The sequence below is a fragment of the Hemibagrus wyckioides genome, linkage group LG19, assembly GCF_019097595.1.
Source record: "Hemibagrus wyckioides isolate EC202008001 linkage group LG19, SWU_Hwy_1.0, whole genome shotgun sequence".
Lineage (NCBI taxonomy): Eukaryota > Metazoa > Chordata > Actinopteri > Siluriformes > Bagridae > Hemibagrus > Hemibagrus wyckioides.
In genome coordinates, this window is record NC_080728.1 from 14,176,260 (window position 1) to 14,187,470 (window position 11,211).

Genomic DNA, 11,211 nt, shown 5'->3' on the forward strand with positions numbered 1-11,211 from the left:
AGTTAACCCATGGTTCAATACGTACCGAGGAACAGTAAGTATGTTAAGAAGAAAAAAACTGGTTTTAGTTGCAATTCTCTTTATTTTACTGCAATGCAAAAATCAACTTGTACACATTCATAGTGTACTGAAAATAGTGAGATATAAAAATTAGCGCTTGTATGACTTTATTACAGGGGACGGCTTTGGACGGCGCTCTTTTTTCCCAATCCGCTATGTAATGAACAGTCACGGTGAGATAACTCTGTTACCCCCGAGGTCCAACTATCTGTTATTAGAGCAAGGCTTTGTGCTTTAGCCAATTCGTTTTAAATTTTTTTCCGCGTTTTTCCGTAGATATCGGGAAAAAAGGATGTGTCGGTAGTGTGTAACGCGGTTCGAGCACTTTTATAAGTTGCCGAAAGCCCACATCACCGATCACAGAAAATGGCTGCAAATCTTTAGCGATTATGATATTATAATTATTTTTTGTGTCTCTCGGAACCAGTTGGGTCTGAATGCTGGAAGGAAACAGCTAGGGGACTGTTACTTTTTGGATGCCTGTGTTACCTGCTCTGCCATCCTGCTTCCAGACAGTGATATCTATAGGTGATGGAGCTGCAGATGTGCGGTCATGTTGGAAGTATTTCCATGTCAGTAGCTAACTCGTGTGTAACAGTGCTTAAACACAGTCATTTTTTTTTTGTTTCATCGGCATCATAGTCCACAACAAATCCGAAATGTCCCCATACCACAGATCTGAAAGACAGTGCTGCTTCCTCATATTTGTCTCGCTTCACCGCTCTCCAGGGTTAGAGTGAAATCTGACACCAGCATCGCAAGCATGGTTACCGCCCCTAACTTTAGCGCTCACTGATTGGATATTTACTCGCAGGGAGGCGTGTCTGTCTCAGTGCGTAGACATACAGTACAGGCAAACACAAACAGGCGGTTCAGAGAGTAATAAAACACATGGTTATTATTATTTTAAGGAAAAAACTGTGGTTCACATACTCATATTGAACCGTGGAGGCCGTACCGAACGGGGGGAAGTAACGAAATGTCTTCAGTTTACTTTCACGAGTGACCAAGTGACCATGGGGAAAGTAAAAAAAAGAGTATACACTATGGAATATCGGACGACACAGAAGCAATAAAAGTTACCGCAGACGACAGTGTGTTACGGGAAATAGGAACCGACATGGAAGTTGGCAGAACATATCTGTTAAGGAACTATGGCTTTGTACCAGCAAAGCATAACAGCTCCGCACTAATTTTCATGAAACCCAACACAATGGCGTTTAGAACATCAAGCGTAAACGTGCCTGAGGATGTCGCCACGAAAGCCACAGAAACCATAAATCCACCGTCAGCTGTGGTGTCACAGTATGGTGAAAACTGTCTCAACAAAATAATAACTGTTCAAGGACAGGTTGTGTCGGTAAGTGTTCTATTTGAAATGTGTTATTATGCTGTAATTGTATGATTATTATTCAGGTATAGTTAAATAATGTTAATATACGGGCTAGCTTTTTTTTCTGCATGTCACAGCTGTAACATTCGTATTCCGCATAATGTTTTGAAACTGTGTGTAAATTGTTTACAGTTGCTGTTGCACACAGCGTAACATCGAATCAGAAAGGTTTAAAATCGTAGAGAAACTTGCAGTGGCGTATGCGTGCAAGGCGCATGCGTGGGATGTGTAGGAAATACAGCGTGACACAATGTGTACAGCATGTTTGTAAACTTAACGTTGAAGTCAAAATTCATTAACCCAGGAATTATATTATAATTACAATATTATAATTAATATAATTATATATAATTATTGTGTCAAATCGTGTGGCTTGTATGGGAATTATGGGAAATTGCAAAATTACAGCTACATACACGTGACATCAAAACACTCAATCCAATGAGGGGAATTGAGTGACGTGTGTCAAAATGACGTCACGTGACGTCAGATGACACCCCCAGGAATTATGGGAAATCGCAAAATTAGGGAGGAATTATGGGAAATCGCAAAATTAGGGCAATATACACGTGACATATCAAACCGTTCAGCACAATGAGGGGAAATGCATCATGGACGAGTTTTGCCACGGCAAGCACCACTCACATTTTCTTCAGGAAATGTACATGTCTAGTTATTATTATTATTATAATTCTTCTTCTTCCGTACAAATTTTGTCCGCTAACTAGTCCCATGGACCAGTTTATAATTTTTTCCCATAGACCTCCATTATAAATGGTGGAGGGTTCCAAAAGTTTTGACATCACAAAAGTATTGGCACCCTATGTTAAATGCTCAGGTTAAGGCTAACGATAAGGTTAATTCTCATGCTAATGCTAATGTTGATGCTAATGCTAGCGCTAATGCTAACGTTGATGCTAATGCTAGCGCTAACGCTAACATTAATGCCAATGCTAAAGGTAACGCTAATGCTAATGTTGATGCTAATGCTAACATTAATGCTAACGTTTATGCTAATGCTAATGTTGATGCTAAAGTTAACGCTGATGGTAATGCTAATGATAACATTAATGCTAACGCTAATGCTAACGTTGATGCTAATGCTGAAGCTAAAGACAATGCTAATGCTAACGCTAATGCTATTGCTAACGTTCATGCTAATGTTACTGCAACATACACATGTGACATATCAAACCACTCAGCACAATGAGGGGAAATTCGTCAGGGATGAGTTTTGCCACGGCAAGCACCACTCACATTTTCTTCAGGAAATGTATATGTCTAGTTATTATTATTATTATTATTATTATTATTATTATTATTATTATTATTATTCCGTTTCCTGAACTACTAGTCCTAAACGGTAATAGCTAAAATTCTGGTTCCAACGCTAAAATGTTCATCATGTGTTTCTTAAGTGTGCTATTACTTTTCATGTTGATAAGTATTGTAGTTTATTTTATATTACTATTAAATGCGATCGTTACGGACTTCACTTCCTGGTTTCCGCACGGGCATTTAAGGAGAGCGCGCACAGTTCGGCTTTTCTCGGAGATTTTCGGAAGCTGTCGTAAACAAGCATGTAAAACGTTACTAGTCCTAAACGGTAATAGCTAGAAACATGGTTCCAACGCTAAATGTTGCCCATGTTATGCTTAAGTGTGCTATTACTTTTCATTCTGATAAGTATTGTAGTTTATTTTATATTAATTTGTACATGCATTTTTCACAGACTTCACTTCCTGGTTTCCGTACAGTTCGGTCTTTCTCGGGGATTTTCGGTATGTGCCGTAAATGAGTATTTGTAGATGTCGTAAACAAGCATGTAAAACATTACTAGTCCTAAAGGGTAATAGCTAGAAACATGGTTCCAACGCTAAGATGCTGCTTAGGTGTGCTATTACTTTTCATGCTGGTAAGTATTATAGTTTATTTTATATGCATATTAAATGTATAACGGACTTCAGACCGCTACTGTGTGTGTGTGAGACGTCAGCTAGAGTGAGTGAAGAGGTTTGTTTTTTTTAAGTCGTATCGTCTTTAAACTGATATTTAAGCAGAGCACACACGCTGGTTCGTTTAGACTTGATATTTTAACTGTAACTTTATTTTGTATTTATTATTCGATATTTTTTGCAATAGTTTAAGCATGTAAAGTTTTTATATATGTAACGGAGGCTTGCGCTAGGTGCCGTGCAGCGAGTTGTATAAAGTATGTTTTAACTTGCTTATAAGTCACCTTGCTTTTACTACCTTTACTCCACTGATCTCAGTAGTATTATAAGCTGCACTTTAGCTTATTTGTTAGCGCACCTGTGCTTAAGTGTGCTATTACTTTTCATGCTGATAAGTATTGTAGTTTATTTTATATTAATTTTTAAATGCATTTTTACGGACTTTACTTCCTGCACACGATAGAAACATGGTTCCAACGTTAAAATGTTGCACATGTTATGCTTATGTGTGCTATTACTTTTCATGCTGATAAGTATTATAGATTATTTTATATGGATTTTTAAATGTATTTTTCAAGGACTTCAAACCGCTACTGTGTGTGTGTGTGTGCGCGCGCGTGTGTGTGTGACGTCAGCTAGAGTAAGGGAAGAGGTTTTTTAAGGTCGCATCGTCTTTAAACTGTACCTACAGCTTGAATTCTTACTCTACAGCCACATAAACTACCTTAAACTTTTTAATCTGTAACTTTAGCTTTTAAATGTTATTTGAGCATGTCTTGCAATAGTTTAAGCAACATATTCAATCACACTCCCATTTTGTTCTGGAAATGCAACATTCTAGTTATTATTCTGGTTTCCTGGGTACGCTACTAGTCCTAAACGGTAATAGCTAGAAACATGGTTCCAACGCTAAATGTTGCCCATGTTATGCTTAAGTGTGCTATTACTTTTCATTCTGATAAGTATTATAGTTTATTTTAGATGAATATTTAAAGCAATACGGACTTCAGACTGCTAGTGTGTGTGTGTGTGTGTGTGTGTGTGTGTGTGTGTGTGTGTGACATCAGCTAGAGTGAGGGAAGAGGTTTTTTTTTTAAAGATGCATCGTCTTTAAAGTGTTTCTAGCGCACACACTAGTTCGTTTAGACTTCATATTATAACTGTGTATATATTAGTTTTTTATATATTATTTGAGAATGTCTTGCAATAGTTTAAGCATATTTAGCATTTATATATTTAATCTCGAATCTCATTTATATATTTAATCTCGAAAAGAGGTTATCATCATGTAAAACATTACTCCACTGATCCCAGTAGTGTTATAAGCTACAGCTTAGCTTATTTGGTAGAGCGCCCGATAATATAATAGCTAGAAACATGCTTACAGCGCTAAAATGCTGCTTAGGTGTGCTATTACTTTTCATGCTGATAAGTATTATAGTTTTTTATATGGATTTTTAAATACTATTTTTCACGGACTTCCGCTACTGTATGTGTGACGTCAACTAGAGTAAGTGAAGAGGTTTGTTTTTTTTAAAGTCGTATCATCTTTAAACCGACATTTAAACAGAGCACACACACCAGTTCGTTTAGGCTTCATATTTTAACTGTAACTGTAATTTGTGTTTAGTTTCAGCATGTATAGTTTTTATAGATGTAACGGAGGCTTGCGTTAGGTGCCGTACGTGCTGTGATGTAAACTTGCAATAGTATAACATATCGCTAGAGTGAGGGAAGAGGTTGGACGCATCGTCTTTAAACTGTTCCCAGCGCACACACTAGTTCGTTTAGACTTCATATTTAACTGTGACTTTAGTTTGTTTATATTATTAGAGAATGTCTTGCAATAGTTTAAGCATATTTAACGTGTATATCGTATATTGTGTATTTGACGGTGGCTAGCGGTAGTGCATGTAAAGTATCCCATGCTGGAGACACGGGTTCGAGACCCGCTCGGAGTTATCTTTATATATTATCTTTATATATTATTTCAGAAGTTCTCGCAATAGTTTAAGCAGCATATCTCATTTTATGTATATATATATATATATATATTATATAGTTCCTCAAAATGTTGCTCATGTTGTGCTTAAGTGTGCTATTACTTTTCTTGCTGATAAGTATTTTATAGTATTTTTATAGTTTATTTTAGATGGATTTTTAAATGTATTTTTCAAGGACTTCAGACCGCTACTGTGTGTGTGTGTGTGTGACATCAGCTAGAGTGAGGGAAGAGATTTTTTTAAGGACGTATCGTCTTTAAACTGTTCCTACAGCTTGAATTCTTACTCTATAGCCACATAAACTACCTTAAACTTTTTAAACTGTGACTTTAGCTTTTAAATGTTATTTGAGCATGTCTTGCAATAGTTTAAGCAACATATTCAATCACACTCGCGTTTTCTTCTGGAAATGTAACATTCTAGTTATTATTATTATTATTATTATTATTATTATTATTATTATTTTTATTGTTATTATTAAGCCAACGTTAGCGTTAGCTTGTTGTGTTAGTGAGAACTTTTTTCCACACACAGCAAAAAGGCGTGATATCTGCAAGCGCTTTCAATGATTACGATAAATGATTTTTACCGCATCATTCATCCACCCCTTTAGGTGGCAGTACTGCACCACCTACTTTCCGGGCCGCAAATCAATTACGAAGAAGAAGAAGAAGACGGAGAAAGCGGACGGTGAAGCTGGGTTTAATTTTTTCCCGCCGAATTTCTGAAGTAACATAAACATAGTTATTATCGACTAGGAGCCAAAATGTAAGTTAAAACCGTGTAATAGTGAGTTAATGTTACGACATTGTTAGATAAATAACATTTTTGTGGAAAGATTATCTTGATAAATATACTTTTGTTGAATGTGGTTGTTTCCAGAAGCATGCCACAGAAATCTTCAAAAAGAAGAAGAATTCCCACAAACAAAATGCAGGAGATGTTCCAGAGTCTCCATCTCCAACACATCATCACTCAGGTATAAATAACACTGCTTTAATCATTTTATATTAAAGAAAGCTTTGTTTATAGGTTAAGTGGTGCACCAGTAGAAAAGGCCATTTGGTGGAGAAAGACATAAAACTAAAGTGATATCAGTGCATTTATGAGTTTGATGTGTATAAAAATTATTCAAATGCTTTACCAAAGCGTCAAAGTACATTTTGGTAGAGCATCTTGGAAAAAATGGGATAAACTGGAAATTTGTGGTCCCAGTATTTGCTAATTTATTTTTCTAATATATATTTTTATGATTTGTTCCCAGGACATTTTGCCTTGTGCACTTTGAGGATGGCTACAGAGCGAAAATCTTTACACCATGGGATATTTTGAATGAAAATGATGCTCCCATTCACCATTTTGACGTTCTTAGACCAGGAGAAGTTGTTATGGCACGATGGTCAGATGTCCCATTGTTTTGTTTTCTGCCCAGCTACTCATTTTAGTTCACTTAAGTAACTAAATATATATACATACTTATGTAAAGTATACATAATTTGGGCAGTAATAATAATTTGAGCAGTATTGCACTTAATATTGTTGACATTTTGTTTCAATATCATTTAGTATTTCATTTGCCAGATTTTGTTTGACTTACCCAATATACTTTTATTTAGAACATTTAAGTTTTTCATTTATTTATCTATTTATTTATTTTACATATGTATATCTGCAAAATAAGTGTGTGTGTGTGTGTAAACAGAAAAGACAAAGTCAATATTGTAATGAGAACGCTCAGTTCAGTCTCATGAGACTAGAATAACATCTTTCTGAGGAACAGAATCACTGTTCTCTGCCACTCATCACTGCCACTATTGGCCATGTTATTCAGCTGCTGTTGGCTTGTGTTCCTTAAGACTGGAAACATAACATTATACTTCAGCAACGCAGGAAATGTTTAGCATTGAAATCATACAGCATTAAGAGCCTCAGCTGACCTGCTTGCCATGGAGTAGGTGTGTACAAACTGGCCACCTCTTCTGAGTCGTCAATGTCCAGAGTCTCATTATAGGGCTGGTTATCAATAAGCTGAGGATGAAAACGTCACACACACGTTAAATTAAACAGCTGGCTCGAGAGCTAACTTAGTTTTGTGCAACGAAAAAAATTCGTGGGTTGAGAAGAGCACAGGAGAGCCAAAGGTTTTTCTCCTTTAAGATCAGCGAGCTGTTTTTGCTTCTGTTGTGAACAGTCTGCAGTCACTTGAGCCTCGAGTACCGCATGTGTGCCGGATGTCCAGTGTTTTTATTTTCATTTCTGTTTGCTTATTTAAGTTGTGTTCTTTAAATAAGTAACGCTGTGTCCAGTAGAATACAGCTCGAGATGTGAAGTGCTGTCTGATTACTGCTGCAACTTGAATTGGAGCGATCCCATACGTTAATGCTAACTCAGCGCGTTACATACACACAGAAAAGGACAACATCTCTCACAGCAGCGTTTGGATCAAGTATAAAAATAAGAAAGAACTTTAATTAAAAATCGTTTTTTACCTCATAGTCCTCAGACTGGATTTTCTTATAGGTGCTGAACTTCAAGTTCCACCTCTTAGCTTGCAGCTTCTTGAAAAAGGGCATTTCAGCTGTCGAGGTAAACTATAATCCTTTATAGAATCGTATATAGAAGTTATATTTATATATTTATAAATACTTTCCGCATTCAAAAACGAGGTCACTTGATAAAACTTCGTGATCTTCGTGTGGTCAATGCAGGTGTTTGTTGCTCCGACGTTGCTAACGTTCTAAATTCTCGTTCTGATTCTGATGACGTGGGCGTCGCTAGGCATTTTGGGGGGCTTTAGCCCCCCCCCCCCCAACATTTCTATTCAACTCCCATAAGCCTCCATAAACTCTACACAAATTCCTGATCGCCTCAGTCCCCTTTAAATTTCATATGAAAACGGTGGCAGACTTCGGCTCTTCCCCGTCTTTCAGCGCGTTCTTCAATCCGCAGACCGCGGCAAGGATCAGAGGACGTGTGTACAGTAGAATGCTGCAATAAGTTTACCATCCTACCCTGTTAGTAAAACGTTTATTTTATTTTATTTTTTTACCCTCATTGGGGTCTGAGCCCCCCCACCCCCATGAAAATCCTGCTGATGACACCTTAAATTCCGTGAAATGACCAAAAAAAAAAAAAAGTCTACTCACTGAAGGCCATAAGACCATTTATGGGCCTTTCATGCACATTAAAATTTCACAAAATAAACATTATGTATCAGGGCTAATTTGCCCTGGTTGAACAAGAGGAATTAGTCACTGAGTCCAGACTTATGTGAATACACTAGTACATACTGTCACTAGTTTATCTTGAGGACTCCAAGCTGACATGATCCTCTCTGCAGCCAGAAAACATACCCAAAGCAAATGTTAGATTGCTACAGTGTTTGAGCATGTTGCCTACACAGAGATAAACAGCCTTCTAGTTCTTCAAAAAGTGGTTCAAAGTTGTTCAACTTTGCTCCGATGAACTACACATTGAAGATGGCACCCTTTAATATAGTTTTGCAGGCCACTTTCATGATTGATGAATGAAAGAGACACATTTCAGCTGTAAGTCATCATAAGCATTTATTTTATGTCTGTTGACTTGAAACCAAAATACAGTTGTCTCCAAAGAAGAATGAAAAAAAATTAAAAATGAATTTTAAAAGTTCAGTTGCTCAACATTTGGTAGCCAACTACCAGATATACCAGCCACTGAACTTTGATCAGTGTTGTAGAAAGTATGCTAATTGTCTGTGTGAATGGAGATATCTGTGTATTTATGTCGAAAGTCCACAGGGTGAAACAAATGCTGATGATACTAAGTGCTCAAATGCATCTGTTTCTAGCTATTAGCCTGATATTCAATTATAAAAGTGATATATTTGTAAATATATTTTGAGCACAAAGCTTACCTAACATCACTGGTATGAGCATATTGTGAATAAGATTCTCAGGATCAGCTCAGTTTTTATGATTACAGCAGTATGTTTTTTATTTTTCAATATGTTTATATGTTCATTGTCACATTTTTCTTCCACCACACCTCATCATACAGACATCATACCTCATCATACCTTGGAAACAACCACCCTGCACATCTCCTACTGATCACACTTGCATGACTTGAATGAAACAAATCAACAACAATAAAACAAGATAAAACAAAACAAAATACAATACAATAATAATAATGCTCATGTAGGGTTCCCAGAGCTGAACAGAACTTTCTGCTTGCCCTTAGCAATGTAAGTTAGTCTTTCCAACCCAATACAGTTCGATATCTCCCTTATCCACATTCTCAAAGATGGCATCTTCATACTCTTCCAGCACAATGCAATCACTATACTCTACTGGCTTGGAGACATCAGGAGTCTAGAAGTTTACTCGGTTTCAGTGTTTGTATAAAGTCCATTGAATGTATTCTAGGAACACAGAGTTTAACATCCAAGGGGATTTTAGTGTTAAATGTATCTGGCAGACATTTTATAATTTCTTTCTAGAAATTTTGAATTTCTGGACATTCCCAACAACAGTGATACACTGTACCTTTCTAATCCAAACATTTAGCACACACATCTGGAATATTAGCAGAGATGATGAAGTTTAACAGGAGTTCTGTACTTTCTTATTAACCATTTACATTGAAGTAATTAAAACCTCGTATTTATTGTCTGTGTTTTAGGCAACCATTTAACCTCTCTAATGTTGATTCAGTACCATATTTAACCGTTGTGTTGTAATATCTAGTTGTATTTCTGTTCCCTTCCAAGTCTTATTTCTTTTAATTTTGATAAAGGTGGAATACATGTTATATGTTCATATTTTGATGATCTGTAAGAGTTTAATTCAGGAGTCTCCAGTCTTTGACAAAATGAAGGTGGCCAGGAGCTACTCGTGTTATATTATTTGCACATCATACATTATTTGTGTGACGTTTTAAAAAAATCTCAATGTCAAACAGTCATATTTTGCAATAAATCATTTTATAAATAAATCAAATTCACATAATCAGCATATTAATGAGTCGAGTTAATTGATTCAACACAACGGGTTTGCTGACTAAACTTATCATCAAAACTTGCAACAGTAGTTGAGTTTGTAGACTTCATCCACTTCTTGAAAGTACATTTTCTCTGCTCAGCTTTCTTTTTTCTTTCTTTGCTTATACTGCCTATTTAAATACATATTAAAATATATTTAGCTTTGGTTTCAAGTTAATTTTCTAATTTTATGATTTCATAGCCACTGAAAAAGCATCCCAGCAGCTGACAGAATATCACCAGCAGTGTGCACAGTATCACAGTGAATTTAACCCAGTATAAAGTGTTTTTGTAGGTTAGTGCAATCTAAGAAAGCTATTATAATCTATTAGTGAAAACTGCAGTGAAATGTTTTTTCACGACTGTCCAGCATGTAAATATTTATAAAAAGTATTTAAGAAAGAGAGATCCATAAAAAATAAAGATAAAAGTAAAACTAGAGTATCTTAAAAGTATAAAAATAGAAAATCAAGTAAATAAAATATAATATAGATAAATAAAATAAAATATAAAAATAGTTGTAAAAATATGAAAATATAGGTGCAAGTAGATAAATATATATATATATATATATAATATACACTATATTGCCAAAAGTATTCGCTTACCTGCCTTGACTTGCATATGAACTTAAGTGACATCCCATTCCTAATCCATAGGGTTCAATATGACGTCGGTCCTCCCTTTGCAGCTATAACAGCTTCAACTCTTCTGGGAAGGCTGTCCACAAGGTTTAGGAGTGTGTTTATGGGAATTTTTGACCATTCTTCCAGAAGC

General features: G+C 36.0%; 1 long non-coding RNA gene across 1 annotated transcript; it reads left to right on the top strand.

Moving 5' to 3' along the window:
• The first annotated feature begins 934 nt into the window (after nucleotides 1–934).
• Nucleotides 935–10,401, top strand: LOC131369769 (uncharacterized). Its single transcript, XR_009207329.1, has 4 exons — nucleotides 935–1,420; nucleotides 6,025–6,179; nucleotides 6,294–6,390; nucleotides 6,676–10,401. It is a non-coding gene; the product is annotated as an uncharacterized LOC131369769 (long non-coding RNA).
• Nucleotides 10,402–11,211: the final 810 nt, after the last annotated feature.